The sequence below is a fragment of the Cotesia glomerata genome, linkage group LG2, assembly GCF_020080835.1.
Source record: "Cotesia glomerata isolate CgM1 linkage group LG2, MPM_Cglom_v2.3, whole genome shotgun sequence".
Taxonomy (NCBI): domain Eukaryota; kingdom Metazoa; phylum Arthropoda; class Insecta; order Hymenoptera; family Braconidae; genus Cotesia; species Cotesia glomerata.
In genome coordinates this window covers 3,345,943-3,369,077 of record NC_058159.1, presented here as the reverse complement: position 1 = coordinate 3,369,077, position 23,135 = coordinate 3,345,943, and the positions used below count along the sequence as shown (strand labels likewise).

The following is a 23,135-nucleotide window of genomic DNA, read 5'->3' as shown; positions in this document are numbered from 1 at the left end:
TTTGCGTCATTGAGTCAAAAAACTTAGTGTTAAAAATTTTTGTGTTAAATATTTAACACTTTTTTATGTTGATTTAACATTTCTTATATTAAATTAACACAAAAAAACGTTAAATATTTAACATAAAAATTTTTAACACAAAATTTTTTGACGCAAAATTTTTTACTGTGTAAATCGTAAATTTTTCCTTACAAACAAAATTAAAAAAAAATTCTTTTAATAAATATCAGGTACTGTGTTTTGAAACCTAGCAGCGTTGATGGTTGCGTGCCTTCAGTTTCACCAAAAGTAATCTTTAACTACAAAAAAGAAAAACTCCTCACAAATGAGCAATCAAATACTTTGGATTAAAATCCAAAATATAGACATAAAGTATAGTATTTCTTGAATCAAGTTGATCGATCCTTACAATGGCACACAAAGAGCATAATATTACAGCCTTGACAAATTGCCGAGGCGAAGGTTGAGCCTCGGTAATTATGGGGAAGGAAAGACATAGTTCGAAAGAGAGGTAACACATATACATTCGCCTCGACACTCGACATGTAGTATAGCAGATGGAGTAACACTCAGCCCGTTTCTTGTTTGATATTATATCAAGAGTAGCGAGTTGTGAGTTGTGTTCCTACTGCTCATTATTATTATACTATCATCTTTCTTTCTCAAATGGACATTATCGGTCTATCTCTGTCCACATAATGATCACGTGCGAGTAGAGTAGGACTCTCTGATATGACTCGGCACAGCAGCTAAAACCGATTCTTATATTATTCCACCTATGTCTATTATGTGTGGATGTGGTTGCGTTTATTTCTCGCCTCCTGATACTGTACTAATACCAAGTTAGAGTCTTGCGGTAAAATTTAACACACGACACGCTTGGTGCTCCTCCGGATTAGATCCTGGATCTGTATTCCGTATTCCATATTTTATTACTTATAACTTTAACTTGTAACTATTCTATAACTGTGTACAGTATGTATTTATAATAATGTGTATACATCATCTTTCTCCGGATGTGATTGAGCATGAGCGTTGACTCAATTGGATCAAGAGAAATTTTAGTTACATACATTATATATTTATATATTAATATACATTTTAGTATAACATACGGCTGAACTTAAACGTCAGCAGAATAACTCGCGCGTTCGCTGACCCCTTTGATCCTTGTGCTACAATTTTTTATCTCTCGTAACTATAAAGACGTTGATTTTAAAACTTTTTTTTTTTTGGCAACATACATTGTATATATATATATATATCCTTTCATATTTTATATTATCTGCACTATTCCAGCGAAATTTATCGGTACAGTTTTTTGATAACTGTTTTCTCGGATCATTTTTATTTTTTGACTGTGCGTGGTCTACGTCTGCTGTGGCTCGTGTTTTGTATTTTTAGTTTTTACCGTGAGCCGGTCATCAGTAAATGTCTCGAAATTTCTACAGATAATTGCGGAATAATTATAACGCGGGATACTTTTTTGTGATTTGTAAGAGACGAAAGTTGTAATGTGTTTTTTTGTTTTTAAATTATTGGAGTCATATATCAATGTATGGAATTTTTTGCTGGTTAATGTTAAATATTACTTTTATTTTTTTTGGGGTAATGTTAAGTATGAAATAAAATTTTTTTTTATAGTCTATAATTAATAATATATTTAATGTTTTTAAGACTGCATCAGGAATAAATTTTTTTTTATTTAAATTCTAATTTTAATAATTTATAGTTTAATTTTTACGTTCCGATAAATTAATCAAATTTTTATTGTTTCAAAATCAAAAATTTATTTTTTTAAATTACAAATTTTTACGCTATCAAATTAACAAGTTAAAAATTTTTCAAAGACTAATTAATATTAATTACAATAAAATTCAATTTCAAATCATATTTTTGCTTTTCAATATGAATTAAATATTAATATAAATTAATTAATCCAATAAAAAAAATTTTTTTAGCCAATTTTTAAGCTTCTATTAGTAATAATTTTTTTTTTTAATTTAATTTTTTTACTAATTGATCTTTAAGTTGCAAAAAATTAAAAAATTTTTTTAATTAAAAATAAAATTTATTCCTATTAAATCAAAACCTTAAAAACCAAAAAACAATCTCTAATTAGCAAGTTTAAAATTCTCAAGACTAATTAAAATTAATAACAATAAAAGTTAAAATTTAATTAATAATAAAACATCAGAAAATGATTGGATCAACTCAAGTATAACGAGCCAAAGTAAATTCAAAAGTTTACAAAGACAATAGTTGAGTTTTCCGGGTGTCCCATTAGCGTTAGTAATTTTTTCAAAGACTAATTAATATTAATTACAAAAAAATTCAATTTAAAATCATATTTTTGCTTTTCAATATTAATTAAATATTAATATAATGTAATTAATCCAATAAAAAAAAATTTTTTCTGCCCTCCGGCCGGAAAGTGGCAACTTTCTGGCCGCTGCGCTAAACAAAGTTGCCACATTCCGGCTACTTCGAGCAGAAAAATAGTATACACACCTTGGCCAGTAAATAAGAAAGCCTCAGATCACATGTTTGTCAACCTCGGCTTCGTCTCGGCCAACAATTACATGTGATCTGAGACTTTTCTTATTTTACTAGCCTAGGTATGTAATATACTATTTAGCCAATTTTTAAGCTTCTATTAGTAATAATTTTTTTTTCTAATTTAATTTTATAAATTAATTATTTGATTTTTTTGATAATTGATTTTTAAGTTTCAAAAAATAAAAAAATTTTTTTAATTAAAAATAAAATTTATTCCTATTAAATCAAAACCTTAAAAACCAAAAAACAATCTCTAATTAACAAGTTTAAAATTCTCAAGACTAATTAAAATTAATAACAATAAAAGTAAAAATTTAATTAATAATAAAACATCAGAAAATGATCGGATCAACTGAAGTATAACGAGCCAAAGTAAATTCAAAAGTTTACAAAGACAATAGTTGAGTTTTCCAGGCGCCCCATTAGCGTTACTAATTTATGCATAAGCCAACGTTAACAAACCCTTTTCCCTCATCTCATCTTTCCAATACTTTCAGACCCTCGCACCCATTCTCTTTCTCTTTTTTTCCCTCCATACTTTTAAAAAGTAAAACTTTTCAAAAGATTTCCCTTCGCGTCTTAATTACTGTGAAGTTCCTCCGTAAAAACTCCTTTCAGCAGAAACTACCGTGCTCCCAATCCTTCAAAAAGTGTCCTCGATGTCAACCGAGCCGAAACCGGATTCCCGACGACAACACATAAATCTACTCACTGTTTAGAAACTCCAGCAGCTCAAGGACAAAAAACAAACTTAAAAAATGTGCTTCTTATTTTTATCTCTCGTTAAATAATTCACTGTATCGGGCGTTATTTCACGGAGTTTTTTTTCTCGTTCATGCTTCTAATAGTCTATAGTGAGTAGAAGCGAAGCCAGGTGGTGAATTATCCTCGAGGGTAGTACGCGCCAGAAATAAGTGCAATCTCTCTCGTTCTCAGGCAAAGGCGAAGGCAAAGGCAAAGGCGTTGCATCAGGAATCGCGTGGCAAAGTGACGTTACTTGCAATGAAACAAATCGCTTTGCTGATGATAAGACCCTTCTTCGCGTTTTCCTCATTCCGTTTTGCTCTCAGCCTCGACTTTAAACTCAATAAAAAGAATTTCTTTATTAAGGCCACTGAAAAATCCTCCGGGTTTTAATTCTATGAACAATGGAATTATTATCAGTGAACAAATATTAATTTTTGATGTTTTCATTTTTGTTAAAATTAATTTGGTTTAAAAATAAAATCAAAAAATTATTTTAGATAGAATTTTTAAAAAAATTTTTTAAGTTCAACAATTTTTTTGTTTGATTCAAAACAAAGGAATTTTTTAAAATAATTTTTTAGCTTCAAGATTTATCTTTTTTAATCAACTTAATTCATTTATCTGTCAAAAAATCAATTTGAAAATTTCTTTTTCAATTAAGTAAAATTTCTTCTCTCAAAAATTTTTTGATTAAATTAAATTCAATTTAAAAAATCCTTTGTCTAAAATCAAACAAAAATTTTCAAACTAAATAAAATTTCTCAACACTGATAGAAGGATTTGTTTATATTTAATAAACTTTATTAATTGTTAATAAATGATTTTTTAACATCATAGGATTCAATAAATATTTATTAACAGTTAATAAATTATTTATTAAATACGATTTTTTACATGTTAATTAATATTTGTCGACAGTTAACAAATATTTATTAACAGTTAATAAGTAATTTATTAATCACAATTTATTAACTGTTAATAAATATTTATTAATGGTTAATGAATATTTGGTAACTGTTAACAAATATTTATTTAAAATAAAAAGCAAAAATAGCAATTTTCTTTTGACACTTTATAACCCTATAGCTGGAATACATGATAATAATTCAATTCACTAAATAAATTAACGTTTTTAATATTTAAAAATATAAAAGATAATTATGAGCTGTGATAGAATTTGGTATTTTACAATAAACGTTATTATAATGTAATATAATTAATGCAAATAATTTATAAAGATGATTTTTGTTTATAAGCAATCTTCATATCATATGACATTGCAAGCAAAACAAATTCACTCAACAAAATATTTGTTAACTATTAATAAATACTTATTAACTAGTAATAAATGTTCTTTCTTCCCAAATAAATATTTATTGAATGTTAAAAAATATTTATTAAAATTTAATAAATTAAATAATTCTCTTCAAATAAATTAAATTATTAATAGTTAATAAATCCTTCTATCAGTGAATAAAAAAACTTTTCTGCTCGTACCAAAAAACCAAATTCTCCAAAATTTCTTCTCTCTAACAATCTTAAATTCTCATCACATGAATAAACCATAGCCAAAAAAATTGTGCTCGACATTTCTATTCGCAAGTGTCCATTTTGTCGACACGTCGTCGCAATGTCACCAAAGAGGGGCCAACCAGTAGAAGTTGACATAAAAGAGAACGTACGATCATTGGCGGTCCAACTGACATCAATGCCAGGTGTTTTGCCGGATCGTGACGTCACTAATCCACCCATCGAGTCCCGTATTTTTTGCTCGTATCCCTCGAATAAACCCTCCACCGTACTCACACACATCGACATATTGTATACATTGAACGGCAAGCGGGGGATGCCAAGTAAAGCCGAGGCAGCTGCTAACGAGGACGGGTTTGTCGACATCCGTCCATCCGTGCTCCACATTTAACCTACCTTCTCGTTGCATGTCTTCCTACCCATCCTTGTCCTCCATATTTATTTGCTTTTAAAGAGATAACTGTTGTATATAAGTAGTAGTATACAATATATAATACATAATATTTGAGCGGGATTTAGACTCTAGCTCTTTGTTTTGGCTCCTACGGGTCCAAGACTACTCTCGTCAAGTCACTCAATATTGGATGTAATATGTAATCGTGACAGGCTCAGGAGGACGGGGATAAACATAATATTGAAAGTAGACCTTACACGTGTTATATATATACACGTATAAATATATAGATATATATACAAATATATCGAGGACAGGGGTGAAAATAGTCCGCCCTAATGAAAGAGCTCTGAGCTCCCACTCAACAACTTCTCATCTGTCCGGCTTCCCATGTGAAATAAAATATCGCTAATCACTATAACTTACGCCAGATCCATCCCTCGCTATAGACTATCTATATAGACTTGTATGCAGACATATTTTATAGCCAAGCTGGTATCAGTCACCCTCTACTTTACTTGCTGGACGCGTGCATGCTTATTTCAACCACACGATTTTATTAATTCACGTGCTGCGTCTACAGGCTACATATGGGTGAATCGGGTTTATCAGTGTTGTATGTCTTACTATGGACTATGGACTACGTCGAGTGTTTTCCGAGTAAAGAACCAGGCGAGCTTGAGGGGAAGACTGCTAGGGGCTCTAAGGGCTCGGAAAAAATCCTGTAAGTAAAATCATGCTGGTGATTTTGAACTTAACTGATAAATTGATATAAATATTTGGAGAATTTTTATCTAAGTTGTTTGAGTGTGTTTTGGATTTTGGAGCGGGGTAAAATGGTTGGAAGGGGTGGATAGAAAGAATTAAAATTGGGAGGGAGGAAAAGAAAAAGATTTAGAATTTTTGGGATGGTAAAAAATTTAATTCATTTGAAAGAAAAAGTCTTGGAGTAAAAAAGAACTTTTGAGAGTTTGATTATTTTTAATTAAATAAAATAATTGATGGATTAAGAACTTTTTCTTGGTTTCAAGAAATTTTAATTGATTTAAAAATTTTTTCTCTTTAATTCTAAAAAGCAAAAAGTTGTTTAAAATATTCATGATCCAAGATTTAGTCTTTATAATCAAAAGTCAATTTTTTTTTCAAGTGAGTAAGAAATTTATTGAATTAAGAATTGTTCTTGATTTGAATAAATTTTAATTAAATAAAGAATTTTTTTTTAATTTAAAATGGTGATATTCTTAAAAATCTTCTGCAATATTTTTCTTTACACGGAGAAAAAAAAAACAGCACTGATTACTATTTTGTACAGTACTCAGTACTGTTTTGGAAGAAAATGAGGTTAAAATATTTGGGACAGTAGAGAGCGCTACATAAAAACTACTGACTATTGTATGCACATTACTGAGTCGTGTTCTGGCACTAACCAGTCGTGTCTCGTACAGCACTCTCTACTGTCTATGAACATTTTTTTAATATTTGTACGAAACAGTAATCATTGCTTTTTTATTTTCTCCGTGTACTATCAATTAGATTTTTATTAATGATTAAAAATATTTTCAACCTATAAATTTGTTTTTATTTTATTTTTTTTTTTTTTTCTAGTAAATAGGGTAGAAGTACCGTTTGTGGCCAGTGTACCTTTTTTGGCCACTTTATTTTCAAATTATTGTATAAATATTGCTATAAACGCAATACTTTATGAATTTAATTTGTATAAATGTACTAATTCATAAATTCTATAAAAATTCTACTTGAATAGTTAAATTTTTTATAAATTAACTAAAATATCAAGTGGCCAAAAATGGTCTTAAGATGGCCAAAACCGGTACTTCTACTCTACTTATCACTAGATTCAATATTTTTTGTCTCAATTTAATATAATCAACCCCTTAAAAAATTTTTTTTTGGTTCAAAAATAATTCTCGAAAATCAAATAAATTTTCCATCAGCCACAGAATAAAACACTCCAATTTAAAAATATTCTTTAATTTAAATTTGCATCCAGGATTAAAGGCCATCATCATAGACAGCCATTTTGACGACAAAAAATGGTCTCCTCTTTGTATTGCTTACAATAGAGACTAAAGGAGCAGAACATTGTGTGCCGACCAATATGATTGACAAAGTTGTGCCACACATTCATGGCACGTCAGGGGACTTATTCAGCCGATCTCGAGATGAATGTCGTTTTTCCTCCAGCCTCTAAAATAAAGAGCACTGCTGACAGGACATAAGTGAACAAACTACCAATATAATTTTAGGAATAGCAGTAAATTGAGTAACCCTTTGTGTCCGGGTCGCAGTAGAGGGCTCGAGGCGCCCCAAGTATTGTGACGCGGGATTCATAATGCAGAGGGCGTGTGTCTCTTCGCGTGCCCTATTTACTTAATTCAAGCGACAGCCTCTAAAGTCCTCGAGTTTTTGGTGGTTCGCTTTCATCCCCCATTTGCTTTTCGACATCGACGGGCTCCCTTGTCCCTTTATTTCACTTCACTTCACTTATATTGTGTATCTTACACACATATAACCCAGGATAAATATATGTATATATATAAAATATGAGAGCTTGGGTCGACGACCAATCGCACGGTTCTGCGACGATTTAATGCTGTCGGAAAAAATAGTTTTATAAAATGAACAGAAAGAGCTTGGGGTGGATTTATATGCACTTATGTAGTATATACGACATAGAAGCAGGGGCTCGGCATCATCACCCTTGTCAAGTCCAACCCCCGTTATACTATTGCGTGTCCTCGATATTTACGAGCTCGTCCCACGTCCCACGTATTATTATTAGCTATATATTCTTCTTTACGTGTATGTGTGTTCATATATCTGGTGCTTAAATGCTCGAGACAATGTGCAGCATGACAGTAGATCGTTAAATTAATAATAAGGGCTATCGATTTGCCAGGAGGATTTTATTTTGCGGGGGCTAGCCCACCGATTTCCGCCCACCGCTTTAAGGGCTTCTGAATATTGGTTTTAAGTAAAGGGGTTTCATTTTGGGATGAGGATTTTTGTTACACCTGTCTTTCTATCTGATTCTCTATCCGTTAATTTTTTTTTTTATTTTACGACTTTTTTGTATTCCTGTTTTTAATATTTATAATAATTGTTTTTAAAATAAGGAAGTTATTAATTGTTATTATTTAAATTTTTATCAAATCATTAAATTTTGAATGAGTAATACTTTTTTTTTTTAAATAATTCCTAAATTTTTTAAATATTTTTTGTGCTTAAAAAAATGTGTAAAATTTCACCAAAAAATTTAAATTGAATAAATCTTTCTAAAAATATTCAAAAAAATTCTGAAACAATTTTTTGTGCTCAAAAGTTCAAAAATGAACTAATTAATAAATTTTGCACTGAAAAAAAAATTAACTTGATTCAAGAGAAAAATTCTTGAACCAAGAATATAATTTCGAAGAGGGTAATTGTCTTGAATTAAGATGAAAAATTCTTGAATCAACACAGTAAAAAATTTTACGTCAAAAAATTTTGTGTTAAATATTTAACACTTTTATATATAAATTTAAAATTTATTGTGTTAAATTGACACAAAAAAGTGTTAAATATTTGACATAAAAATTTTTAACACAAAATTTTTTGACGCATTGACATACAATTTTTTACTGTGAAGTAAAATTTTCTTAAATTAAGAAAAATTTCCTTAAATCAATAATTTTTCTACTTAAATCAAGAATTAAATTCTTCAAAATTATATACTTGATTCAAGAACATTTTTTTTTCTGTATAAGTGTTAGGAGCTCAAAAATGTCTTTTTAAAATTTTTTCATCAGAATAAAAGAACTTAAAATTGGCAATAAATTAGTAGTCAAAATGATAAACACGTGTGAAGTTTATGATTGCGAAAAGTTTATGGAAAACGGCAGCGTCCAAACGTCGCGGCTTATCACGGAGACTATTAGCGATCACGAATAGTCATTCTACCCCTTCGCGTCATCATACTCAGTACTGATACTCTTTGAATGTTGTTACGCGGACCTGCCTCGGTGTCGGAACAAAACTCATTAAACATCTAACGTCTGTCCGTCGTAATAGTCCCGGAGTTTCGATAGTGCATGAAATAAACCCAAACGTGACGTAAAATGCATTACTCTTTATACTTTGCAATGTACATCGTTTAATAATTACTTTGAACCGAAAATTTGTCGAGCTTACTTGATTGCTATTGATTACTTTCATTTTATTTTCACTTTGAATAATAATTGATAACTAAACAAATTTTTATTAATTTTAATTTTTGATTTTATTAAAAAATATTAACTGTAAATTTATTATTAATAAATAATAAATATTAATATTTATTATTATTTAATAATTGTTAATAAATTTTGTTTAGTAAATAATTAATAACTATATGAAAATTAATTCAGTAGATATTTTATAATTTAAAAAATTTTTTTAACAAATAAATTATGGCAAAAAAAATAAAAAAAAAAAATTGAAATTTCAAAAATTAAAAAAATAAAAAATGCAATTTTTTAGAAATAATTTTTTGGAGCAAATTTTTTCACTAAAAAAAATGAAAAAATGATCAAGCGACAGCTAACTTTAATATCATAATAACTATTTACTAATTATTGTTAGTAAAAATTAATTAAATGACCTAATGTTAAAAAATAATTTATCAACAATTAATAAAGCTTGTTAAATAATAAAAAATCCTCCTATCAGTCTACTTTTCGGATCAACTATATACATTTTAAAAACAACAAGAGGAAAATAAAAGAAGGACTAAATAAATAAATAAAATAAAAAATAAAATCCGTGGGAAAACATTTAACGAGCAAAAAACAAGCAGCAGCATGCCAACTTAAGAGTAGAGAGGAGAGTTAACAAAACAACCTGAATGAGATGTTTGTGCATAAAAATTAAAAACGCGTTTATCCCTTCTCTATCATCTTTACGTAAAACTATCTCACAACTTACAACAACAAACAGCAATATTATACGATACAAGACAAGAAACAAAGATTAAAAAATAATACAACTGGCAACTGGAAACGACGTCACGCAATCCGACGACCGGCGATCCGGCAGGTAGGGTCCATACCTGGCTCCTTCGCGGAAATCTCAGCAGTTTTAACTCGGTACCAATACCAACTCAGAGAAATACATCGGTGGACAGAAAGAACAACCTTTTCCTTAATTCGTCGTCGTCCGCTTGTATAAGGCAACAAAAAACGCGATTTAGGTCAAAAGCGATAAAACGCCCGGGCCATAAAATTAAATATATAATAACAATAATGATAAAAATAATAATATCTCCGTCTTAATATTTTTCGTGCACCTGTACGCAACGCAACACTCCAGGCTCGTTATTGCTTTAGTCTCCGTCGAAAAACCGCTTAATTCTAGTGATACCGAGTTAATTAATTATTTTTGTAATTATTATTCGAGTTTACATTTTTAAAATGTCTATAATTAATGAATATTAAGATTAACTTTATTTGAATTTTTGCTTAAATTCGAGAGTTTTAAGTAAATTGATTTTTATTTTTTGTTTCAATAAAATTAAATGTTTGGAAAATTTTAATTAAAATAAAAAAAATAGACAGAAAAAAAGGTTCACTTGAGCCAAGAAAATATTTTTCTTCCTAATTATTTTCTTGAGCAAAAAAAAAATTTTTTTTTTGACACAAGAAATTGCACTTATTCCGACTAAATTAATTCTCTTGCTTTAAGAAATACGTATCTTGATCCAAGAAAATTTATTTAAGTCAAGAAAATCTTGTTGTTTTGAGAAAATTCAGCCTCGAGCTCCAAAAAATTTAGTTCTTGATAAAAGTAAATTTTCTTGTCATGAGAAAATTTCTCTCTTGCTCCAAAAAATTAAATATAAAGATAGAAGTAAATTTTCATTAATATTTTTATTGATTAACATGTCAAATGGGAAGATCAAATAATATTTAATCATTTTTTTTCATTCAATATGTATAATTGCACGTTAAAATAATATAAAATGGTTATCAAATATTCAAGAGAAAAATTTTCTCAGCTAAAGAAGGTGGCGCTGCTTCCCTAAAGTATCTAAAAATCTTGATCAAATATAAAAATTTATTGTATCAAGTATTTATGACAATTTGAATTAAGAAAAAAATGACTTTCATCAAGAATAGAATTTCAAGAAAAATTTTTACTCCGGCCAACACAACTTTGGTCTTCCTTCAAGCACCCGAAAATTTTCTTGGGCCAAGAATTTTGTTCTCCAGTCAAGAAATTTTTCTTTCTGTGTACCCGTATAAAAAAAATCGTTTTAAAAGTGTCTTAAAATTGTCGTTTGTTTAAGATCTCAAACGTGACGTAAAGCAAGACTTTTTTAAGACTTTCTTAAGACGTCAAAAAAAAAAAAAAAAAATTCCAAGAGCAGATTTTTGTAATTTGTCTCTCGAATTTGTTATGAAAATTTATTTTTAGACATTTTTTAGACGATTTTGCGAGTTTCTAACTGCAACATCTTTAAATACGCTCTTTTCAAATTAAATTTGAAATGGTTGGAAAATTATTATCTGACAATTTTAAGACTTTTTTAAGACGCCCCAATTTTATGATCTGGGGTTTTGTCGCTGTGAACTCATCTTAAAATAGTCTCTAAATTTTTTTTAAGATTTTTTTAAAGAAATTTGCAAAATCGTCTAAAAATTAATTTTCATAACAAATTCAAAAACCAAATTTCAAAAATCTGTTCTTGGAATTTTTTTTTTCTTTGGCGTCTTAAAACAGTCTTACTTTGTGTCAAGTTTAAGATCTTAAACAAACGACAATTTTAAGACACTTTTGAGACGATTTTTTTTTACACGGGTAATTATTAACAATATTATAATTTTTTATTCTTAAAAAACTGGACGACTTTTACGATAAATTTAGCAGTAATAGTTATTTTTATAGTTGCAAAGTATTCTAGACAGCAACATTAAATTGCTGGTGCGGAATATCGGCATCGAAAAGTTTGAATTTAAGTAGAGTGTAGAGTATGTAGACACACTTGGCACGACACACCACTGTAAAGGAGCTAGCTACTGTAAAAATAAATGGATATTGTATAAACATATATGGATATGGATATTACCAGGAGTAGTGTTTATTAATGCATGTGTGTATGTATGAATACGCGCAAGACGTACTCGGGTAACTGCTACCTTTTCCCTTATATTACTATATCGACTCTTTTCTCTTTTGGATCTCCATACAATAGCCAGTACGTCGGGCGCCATTACCATAAGCCACTCTATTCAGTACGTTCACACGACGGATATTTTGCAACATGTCACGCGTTTCTTCCTCTTTGTTCACTATTTTATTTTATATTATATTATACTACATCCATAATATTTTTCTTTTCAAGACTTGAATTATATAATTAAGTTTTTATTTTTTATTATTAATTTATTTTAATTAATTTAATCACACAAAATTTTAAAACATAAATTATTACAGTTTAAATTGATAAAAAATTAATTAACTAATTAACAAATGTCATGTTAATAATTCAAAATTAAAAAAAATGACATAATTAATTGTTAGAAAAAAATTTTTTTCATCAACTATTAATTAAAGCAACAAAAAAAGAATCAATATCACAACTCATTAATAATTAATAACTATTATAATTACAATCAATTAACTAATTACTCAATTTGAAATTCTATGTTTTTATTTACTTATTGGTTTTTACTACTTTATTGCTAATATAATGCAAATATTTTTTGTAGCAATGTATGCATTAAATATAAATACGCTGATTAGTGCAGTGCTCTTGCTCTCAGATAAGTACCAGTTAATATAAATTTATAATAAAAACAATAAAAATAAAACTGTAAAGTTCGCAGAGCCGCGCGTGAAAATAATTGCCATTTTCTCGGCGTGCGTTATTGTTAAGTAAGAACTTACCGATATATAATAATATATAGAAAAAAAGATACTTTACTCAGTGGTTACACGCACATCGACACGGCTGTGATTAACGCGAACGTCGCGCGTAACTGCGCATACTCGTTATCATTATTTATATCAGGATCATAAACAAGTCAGCGTACACACATCCCCGTCCGAATAAGTCTTTTTTTTTTTTAAAGATCTATCCACAAAAAGTCTCTACATCGTTATTTTATTTTATTTTAAATGTCTACAGGTAACATAAACGGATAGAAGACAATTGAGCGTCCCGTCAATAAGATGTACGACTTTGTCTGGGCAATATGACTCGGTACTTTACAGGATAACTAGTAACTAAACATCAGCAGCCAGCAGTGCGTCATGCAGTCTGTCACAAGCTGCAACTTCCAACGTCCAACTTATACTTTTACGAGGCCTTCTGTACTTACTTTTCTTTGGTACTTGTTTAGCATAAAAGTTTTATACTATAAAATATTTACTAACGCTTATCTAACAAAAAAATTTCTTTTACAATATGAATTTTTTAGCAATAATTATATATTAAATCAAATTAAAAATCTCTACAATAACTAAATGATAATTTAAACTATTTAATTTTTTCTAATAAGAAAATTGAATTTTTAATAATTATTGAATTTTTTTCTAATTAAATTTTAACTATTTTAAATTTAATTTATTTTAACTATTTAATTTTTTCTAATTAAGAAAATTTTCTTGATGCAAGAATTTTCAGCTTAAGAGCTTATTAAATTGATTGAAATAATTTTTACTTAATTTAAATAAAGCTATTTTTTTTTTTTATCTAATTATTCAAAGATAAATATTGATGCTCTTTTCTTCAAAAATTAATAATTAATAATAATAGAATATTTGATCTTTATCGAATATTTCTTGAACCAAGAAATTGTTAATTGACTAAAAGTTTTTTTCTCAGTGTAAAAAATTAAAAATCGAAAAAAAAAACATCGCGATGGGAAAAAAATATTCGTGACTCGGTCCAATTTCGCTAGCCTAGACATAGACAATCTAAATCAAATTTAAATATTGTGCAAATTTGTCTTTTGTTGTATAAAATAGTTTCGGGAATAGTCGAGATATGATTGACCGGAATCACGACACGACATTGAACTAACCAATAAATAAAAAAGAAATCCAAAGCTTTGGAGGGAAGTATTATTAGCAATAGATCATCACATTCCAAATTCTAAATTCCGGGTCTGTCCTCGAAGGGCCAAAGGCAATACAACTTTAAATAATCTGGCCTACTCGTACATCGATACCCAGCCAATTACGCTCGTCTCGGAGCCATCTGCTTCTCCGGTCCTTATCCGCGCTATAAACATCCTATCATGGAGAACCAGAAGGTTCATCCTGCCCCGGAGCTTATTGGATCTTCTTCGGCCTCATGACCGACTGCCCAATGCTTCAAAATTAAAAACGGCCATGACTTACTCTAATATTTTGGACTTTAAGTATAAAATATACAATTTTTTGGTTTTTAATTGGTACTATAATAATAATAATTATTATTATTATTATTATTATTATTATTATTATTTTTATTTTAGGCTCTGTCTCTGGACCATGTAAAGTAACGAAGGTCGAGACTTAAGGGGTAATACTGACTCGAATCCGGTCACCTGTCTTTTTCTCGTGAGACCGTGTAAAATGACTTTTACGAGAAGAGAAGCTCGTCCTCATACTCATATCTACTCTCGTCATCCACCGTGTCCGCAGGAGGTCTCTCTCACGAGGTTTGACCTCATACTCGCTCTTACATCTTACATTATTTCTCGGCATCAGCCTCCACATCTCCAACACACATATTCACATATTCACATATCTATACACTCACATGATGCATAAATATGTTCAGCTTAACTAAAAATTACTGTATGAGCTGAAGGTGTCTCGTCTCCTTCGATTCAAACTGACACCAATCTACTTGACTTCATAAAACGTCAGATAAATTTTATTACATTTTACTTTTATCACGATTTATTATTTATTATCTAATTATAATCATTTTTATTATACCTATATACAATAATAATAATTTATATTTACGACCGATTAATTTTTAATTCATTCATTTTAAATCACGTAAGTGATTAAACGCAAAACGTGTTTTTTATTGAATATTAATTATGCTGAAAAAATCACACGATCTTCAATAATTTATAAATTTTGTTGTTGATATTTTACTAATTACTCAATTATTAATTTTTAAATTAATATTTATTGATAATTTTTAATACTTCATTGAAGTTAAATGTACTCAATTACTTAGTGATTTAAAATAATTATTATGTTTTTTCGTACAGTAGAAAATTTTAATTTTCAATTATTCTTTTTGTTGTTCGAAAATTATAATTAAATTCACCAGTTTATTTTAATTAATTGATGTGGTCACATCGGGCTATGAATCACAATAAAAAAACTAATTTATTATTATTTTTCTCATAAATATGTACGTCGATTTTTAAATGGTAAATGATAAAAATTGGTTAAGTACTTGATTAAACTAAAAATCAATTATCGCTACACTGAAAAAAAAAGTTAACGATTTAAGAGAAAATTTCTTGAACTAAGAATATAATTTTGAAGATGGTAATTGTCTTGAATCAAGACGAAAAATTCTTAAATCAAGTACAATTTCCTTAAATCAAGAATTTTTTTACCCAAATTAAGAACAATAAGTTCTTCAAAATTATATACTTGATTCAAGAACATTTTTTTTCCTGTGTAAATTTTTTAATAATTTAAAAATAAATAATTTTACTTTATAACTTTATATCTTAAATTTAACTCTGTTAAAAGGAGACGATTTAACGATTATGCGCTATCTGTCGGAAAATTTTAAAACTATTTTCGGTCGAAAAATTATATACGAGCATGTATGATCATATTAAGCCAAGTAAGCTCATATATAGACATATCAGTACACATAAAAATGTATTTTAGTATATATGTCCGTATATGAAAGAAAAATTTTCACAGGATGTTGATTTAAATTTTGTATCAGTATTTTTATCCAGAAAAACACTAAAAAAATTATTTTGATATCTTTAAATCGAATTCCAAAGTCATCCTTTGTTGCTAAAAAAATATTTTGTTTCTAAAATAAAAGAACCTTATTTAATGACAAAGATCTGGGACCGAGTGAGCCATGATTGCCCGTGTACGATACAAGATACAAAATACAAGATCCAAAGGGACAAGATGATTCGAATGTATGTAATTACGTCCGAAAATCGTAGCGTATACTACACACTACACTACACTACACCTATTGTAGGTAACCCGCTCACTAAGTATAAGTGTTGTTGTCTTGTCCAGACTTCAGTGATGGACTCTGTTAATATAACTCTGGTTAGGACTGAGAAGGTGAGAGGGAACACAGTTTGTAAGCTTGTATGTGTTGATATTGGTATTTTTACTTTTATTCTTATTCGTATTCTCGAGGACCTCCGAAATTGATCACGTAGCGCTGGCTGTAGTTGGTTACAGTCCGGCGTTGGCTTCTCGTTCTTCTCTGTTATTATCGGGAATAAAAGTCACCGCTACCAGCGGACCAAATTTGTTGCCGCGACAATCTGGTACCTCATCGTTTCCATCTCTTGTCTCTTCATTTGTTACGTGACCCGAGGGGAGCTAAATATTAAATCAGAGACAGAAAATGTACATCGAAAAAAAATGTTTCGCTTGAAACAAAGTCGAAATAATAATAATAAATAAAATGTAGAGAGAAAAATGAAAAAATTCAGTAATTACGCCGGGTAAATTTAATTGGACGTCTATCACCGGGAGTAATTTAAGTTTCTGGTAGCGAAGAAGGCTATCGCAATCGCTGGGTGTCTCCTTATTCGGGAAATAGGAAGCGAATTAGCATAGGTTAGTCGGCTGGCATATCGTCCATTGTATCTATCCGCCGTGGCTCAAGTTATATATAAATATATATATAGTTGAGGGGTCTTTAACTTGCTCTTTACTACTATTATACATGTATATCCCACTATACGTGTCCGGCGAATTCGTCGAGCGTGTCCGAGCCCGATGTCTCAACCTGGACAACTACTATGTACCTATACATCTACATATAGAGCTACTTATTCCATTTACACGTTACACGCAGACGTTCTAGCTACTTGCAACTTGCAACTTGTAATATGCACACTCGCAATCCTACGACGCATGATATTTCGCGAAAGCGATTCTGATCGAGAATACAACGCGATTTTTTTATCCAATTTTTGTAAAAATTTTTGAGAAAATAAATTATGTAATACACTGACAGAAGGATTTATTTGTATTAAAAAATATTTGTTAATAGTTAACAAATCATTTATTAGAGACCACTTTTTAGCATTAAACAAATATTTCTTACTATTTAAAATGATTTGATTGTATATAATAAATCTGATATTCATTTATTAAATATTAATAAATCTTTTTAAATACTAAGAAATATTTGTTAAGGACTAAAAAGTGGTCTCTAATGAATGTTTTGTTAAATATTAACAAATATTTTTAACTATAAACGAATCTTTCTATCAGTGTATAAAAAAAAATTCGAAGTAAAAGCGCGAAAAAAATTTTGTCCACAGATTTGAAAAAAATTTTTTATACTTGGTTATTTTTATATAAATTTTGAGAATATTAGACTTAGAAATAAATAAAAAATTTAAGAAAATAATTTTGAATTTAATTATTAAAATTCAAAATTAAAAAAAATAATTCTTGATTAAAATATTGGAGTAAAAATTAAAAAATAAATTAATTTTTTAATTCAAAAATATATTCGATAAATTGACAATAGTTTGACTCAATTATTTACATAAATTATGAGAATATTAAACTTAAAATTTAATAAAAAATTTAAGAAAATAATTTTTAATTTAATTATTAAAATTCAAAATTGAAAAAATAATTCTTGATTAAAATATTGGAGTAAAAATTAAAAAATAATTTAATTTTTTAATTGAAAAATATATTTAATAAATTGACAGTTGACTCAATTATTTTAAGCTGTCAAAGAACAGTAAATGAATAAATAAATTAATTAAAAGTTAATAAACTTATCGGAAGTTTGTGTACCATAAAACAATAATGAATTAACCGGAGGTAATAAATACTGTACAAATTAAGTTAAATTGAATGAGAAAAAAGCACATTATATATAATAGTCTAGTCTAGAATAAAGAGAAGCTAATACAAGGCGATGATAAAATAATAGTTAATGACATTGCGGGACGGTGTTATCTTTAAACAAGCCCCTTTAATCACCTCGTTGTTTCGCTCATGAGTCATGAAGCTTGCTGAATTCTCTCTCTTTAGCGTAAAAGTTAACTAACTGTTTTTCTGCGAGCTGGATTTCTGTTTCTACGATTCTCTTAAGAACGTCGCAGCACAGATGCACACTCGTGCGAATCCGGAGTGCGTAGGACTTACCGGTGTTCGGTGTTGTATCACTACTGTCGTCGCGGAGACGCTTTACATATTGCTCGCCGTCGTGTTGCGATTAATCGCGCGCTCCTGTTTCAAGGATCTTGGTTTAAACTTATTCTTTTTTAAACTTAATCTTGCTTTACACGCACGTACGCGTTTGTGTATTTATGCTAAGGCTGGCTCTCGAGTGCGATGTGTGTCTACGAGATGTCAGACCGTTCCTGTAGACTTCCGCGATAGACACGCGTATTTCACGCGCGACAACCGAGACTCGAGTGTTCCGCTGTCGGATGCCAGGTCACACGATTCATCTCACGTACGCTTCGCTTAAGAAGCAGTCCACTGATTAAATAAATAATTAACATTTACATTTAAATTATTTTTCTGAATGTTTGTTGTTTAATAATTAATTTTTTATTAATATTACCATAATGATGATTGTAATAATAATAATAATTTTTGTGATAAAATTATTATCTATATTATTAACAGAATAACCAAAATTTGGTGGCCACTGTATTTATATGATAAAATTGGTTTTTATGGTTAAATTTGGTATCGTTGGAAAAGTATTGACCTGTTGTTGTACCTTTTCATAGTTTCATATTATTCTCACCAATAGTTAATTTATTATAATAAGTATTTAGACTACATTCGAAAATGCTCTATCTCTATATACATAATTAAGAAATGACCTTTTATCTTGTGAAATATTAACATTTTTAAAGATATAAGCTTATCCCGATGTTACATTAATAGAGACCTTTCATTTGAGTACTCACATCAATTTTTTATATATTTTATATATTTATATATTTCACAAATACCATAAATATAAAATATATAAAAAATACCATGTGGGTACTCAAATGAAAGGTCTCTATGAGTGTAACATCGAGATGAGCTTATATCTTTAAAAACGTCAATAATTAAGAAATGACATTGTGTCTTGTCTACTAATGATATTTTCAAAGATATACTCACCCCGACATTACACTCACTGAGACCTTTTATTTGAGTACCCACATAAATTTTTCATATATTTATATATATTATATATATGTATATATGAAAAATATATCAAAATGCATGTGGATACTCAAATGAAAGCTCTTGCCGAGTGTAACATTGGGATGAGCTTATATCTTTAAAATTGTCAATATTTAAAAAAGTACAGTGCAATTTAACAAAAACTCATTATTTAATAAGCTCATCGGGATGAGTTTATATCTTTAAAAACGTCAATAGTTAAGAAACTACTGGATATTTTAACAAATATCTTGTGAACTATTGACATTTTTAAAGATATAAGCTCACCCCGACATTACACTTATTGAGACCTTTCATTTGAGTACCCACATCAATTTTTCATATATTTTATATATTTATATATATGTATGTATGAAAAATATATTAAAATGCATGTGGGTACTCAAATGAAAGCTCTTAATGAGTGTAACATCGGGATGAGCTTATATCTTTAAAATTATCAATATTTTATATAGTACAGTGCAATTGAACAAAAACTCATTATTTAATAAAGCAAAATTTTGTTTATTTATAGTTCACAAGTCACGGTAGTCACATAGTGACTGCAAGATGGCTAGTTATTATTATTATTATTATTATTTTATTGTTATTATTATTAAAATAATTATAAAAATATAGAGAGGTAGAGGGAGGAGAAGAGGACAAGGGCTTTAAAATGTAATAATGAGAAATTAAGATAAGGTTGAGGTTAAAAGCTGAGCTAATGGAGATTCGAATCGCAAAATTAGCTCGTCGTTTGCGGCGAGGTCTCCCGAGAGTTAAGAAGCAAGGGAAGGGGCGAATCTCGCATCTCCATATTCCATATTCCACATTACATACAACATACAACACATTACACATTACACACATCCTCTACTCAATACTCCATAGATATTCTCGCGTGCTATGGTCAACTGGAAAAGTTATTAAGCAGGTACATTCCTGTACCCCTGCTCGGGCTTGGTGTTATAAATTTATCAGCGTGGTCATGGCGACCGAAAGAGTGCAGGGAGATCGAGTGCTCCATGAACAGGGTGGAAAGAGGGGAGAGAAGTTACAGAAATAATAATAAAGGGAAAAATAAAGTTTAATAAAAAAAGAGGAAAGTGACCCTCGACCTCGGTCTCGGTTTATTTCGATATGTACGCTCTCGTGCCGCGGAGATATTTATTGGAGATAATTACAAGAACGCTCGTAAACTCGCGGACGCGCGCCTTGTTTCATGTACTTTTGATATCCTCAAGTTTTTTTTTTTTTTTTTTTTTCAAGTTTAAGCTTTCGATGACTAAATCCTTTTTTTTTAATGTCCTTTAAATATTGAATTGAATAAAATTATTGTTAAAATTAGAGAAAAATTTCAATTATTTAGCGATTAAACAAAAAATAAAATACAATACATGTTTTTTTATTTATTTTTAATAATAATAATAATTTTTGTTTTTAAAAATTATTATTAATATATTTTAAAATAAATAAAAAATTTTTTTTAATTTAAAAATCTGTAATAATAATAATAATAATAATAATAATAATAAAAGCAGTATTATTATTTTAATAGTACAATATAAATATAATTGAAATAGTATTTTAATAATACTATTTTTTTATTTATTTTTAACAATAATAATAATAATAATAATAATAATAATAATAATAATAATAATAATAATAATAATAAAAGTAATACTGATACTGAATATAGAAAATAGTCTGGAGTGAATCGCGTCTTAACGATCGAATCACGCGAGAAGAACTCGGCAAGTCCGCGATATCAACGCATCATCTCCATTCGAATATAAGAGTTAAGAGTTAAGTCCGGGCCGTATCACGTCGGATGAGAGAAGTTGCCATCGATTTTCATCCTGTCGGCTCCTTATTCCTTATACTCTGTTCTTTCTTCTTCCTTTTTCTTCTCCCTCTCCCTTTCCTTTTACTCGCGGACTGCCGGTATCCGAGTCATATCTTTACACTTTACGTCCGCGTGTTTCTCACGTACTGTGCAGTGAAATTATTTCCTCTTCGAGTCGAAAAATCGCGGTCTAATTAACTAAAAAAAATTTTTAAATAATCCTTTTATTTTTTTTTTTTTTTTTTGGAGATTTCAATTTATTAATTTTTTACGGAACGTATCGGAGACTGTTTTCAAATAGTCATTAGCGAGACAAAGGTAATTAAGCGTTATTGTTTGCGGATTTGTTATTTTATTGAATAAGAGTAGACATTTATCGGCAGCAAAAAAAGATAACGGTGTTATATTATTGTTATTATGATATAGGAGAAATCCGTTTCATTTATCGAGATCCAGTGTTTGCTAATTTGCGTCTACGAAATAATGAACGGTGGCTGTATGGAGGAGCGAGGAGTAACATAATAAGACGAACGAGTAGTATAGAGGTAAGGTTGAGACTTGCAGTTCGTGATCGGGACAATTAACGTAGTCGAGGATATAATTTGGGGGCGAATCATCCACAGCACATCAGTCGGTTACGTTTGAAATAGAGAATCCCGATGCCGATGAATAAAGGAGTAATAAGGACCGAGTGGGTACTTTTTTCGTGAGAGAGTGATTGGTCGTAATTTAATTGCATCAACGCGTGTCTTATTCTACTCCGTGGTTTTGCTTTTTGTTTACTAACTTTTTCGGAATAAAAGTTTCGAGCATGGAATTTCTTTCTTAGCTCCCTCAGTTTCTTTCTTTATTTAGTTTTTTTTTTAATTTCGCCAACAACTTTTCGGAGAACCGTGAGAAATCGACTCATCTGGATCCCTATCCCCGTGAACAAGATATTACGTGCTAAATCCAGTTTTTAATCATCTTTGACTGATAGCTAGCTCTAGTCGTATTTATTGTCTGTTTTTTTTTCTATAATCAATATTCTAATTTTTAGCGTAAGAAATTTAAATATTTTATATTATTATTACACAAAAAGAAAAATTTCTTGACTGGAGAGCAAAATTCTTGGCTCAAGAAAATTTACCGGTGTCTGAAGGAAGACCGAAGTTGTGTTGGCCGAAGTAAAAATTTTTCTTGAAATTCTATTCTAGGTGGAAGTAATTTTTTCTTAATTCAAATTATCATAAATACTTGATACAATAAATTTTTGTATTTGATCAAGATTTTTAGATACTTTAGGGAAGCAGCGCCACCTACTTCAGCTGAGAAAAAAATTTTCTCTTCTTGAGAAAATTTTTCTCTTGAATATTTGATATCCATTTTATATTATTTTAGCGTGCAATTATACACATTGAATGAAAAAAAATGATGAAATATTATTTCATCTTCCCATTTGACATATTAATCAATAAAAATATTAATGAAAATTTACTTCTATGTTTATATTTAATTTTTTGGAGTAAGAGAGAAATTTTCTCAAGACAAGAAAATTTATTTCTATTAAGAACTCAATTTTTTGGAGCAAGAGGCTGAATTTTCTCAAAACAAGATTTTCTTGACTAAAATAAATTTTCTTGGATCAAGATACGTATTTCTTAAAGCAAGAGA

General features: G+C 29.2%; 1 protein-coding gene and 1 long non-coding RNA gene across 3 annotated transcripts in view; one reads left to right on the top strand and one right to left on the bottom strand.

Moving 5' to 3' along the window:
- LOC123260063 overlaps positions 1–23,135 on the bottom strand; it is a 174,632-nt gene that overhangs the window by 32,560 nt on the left and 118,937 nt on the right. The window lies entirely within an intron of this gene.
- On the top strand, positions 444–14,618 carry LOC123260069. Its single transcript, XR_006508395.1, has 3 exons — positions 444–1,194; positions 13,392–13,593; positions 14,234–14,618. It is a non-coding gene; the product is annotated as an uncharacterized LOC123260069 (long non-coding RNA).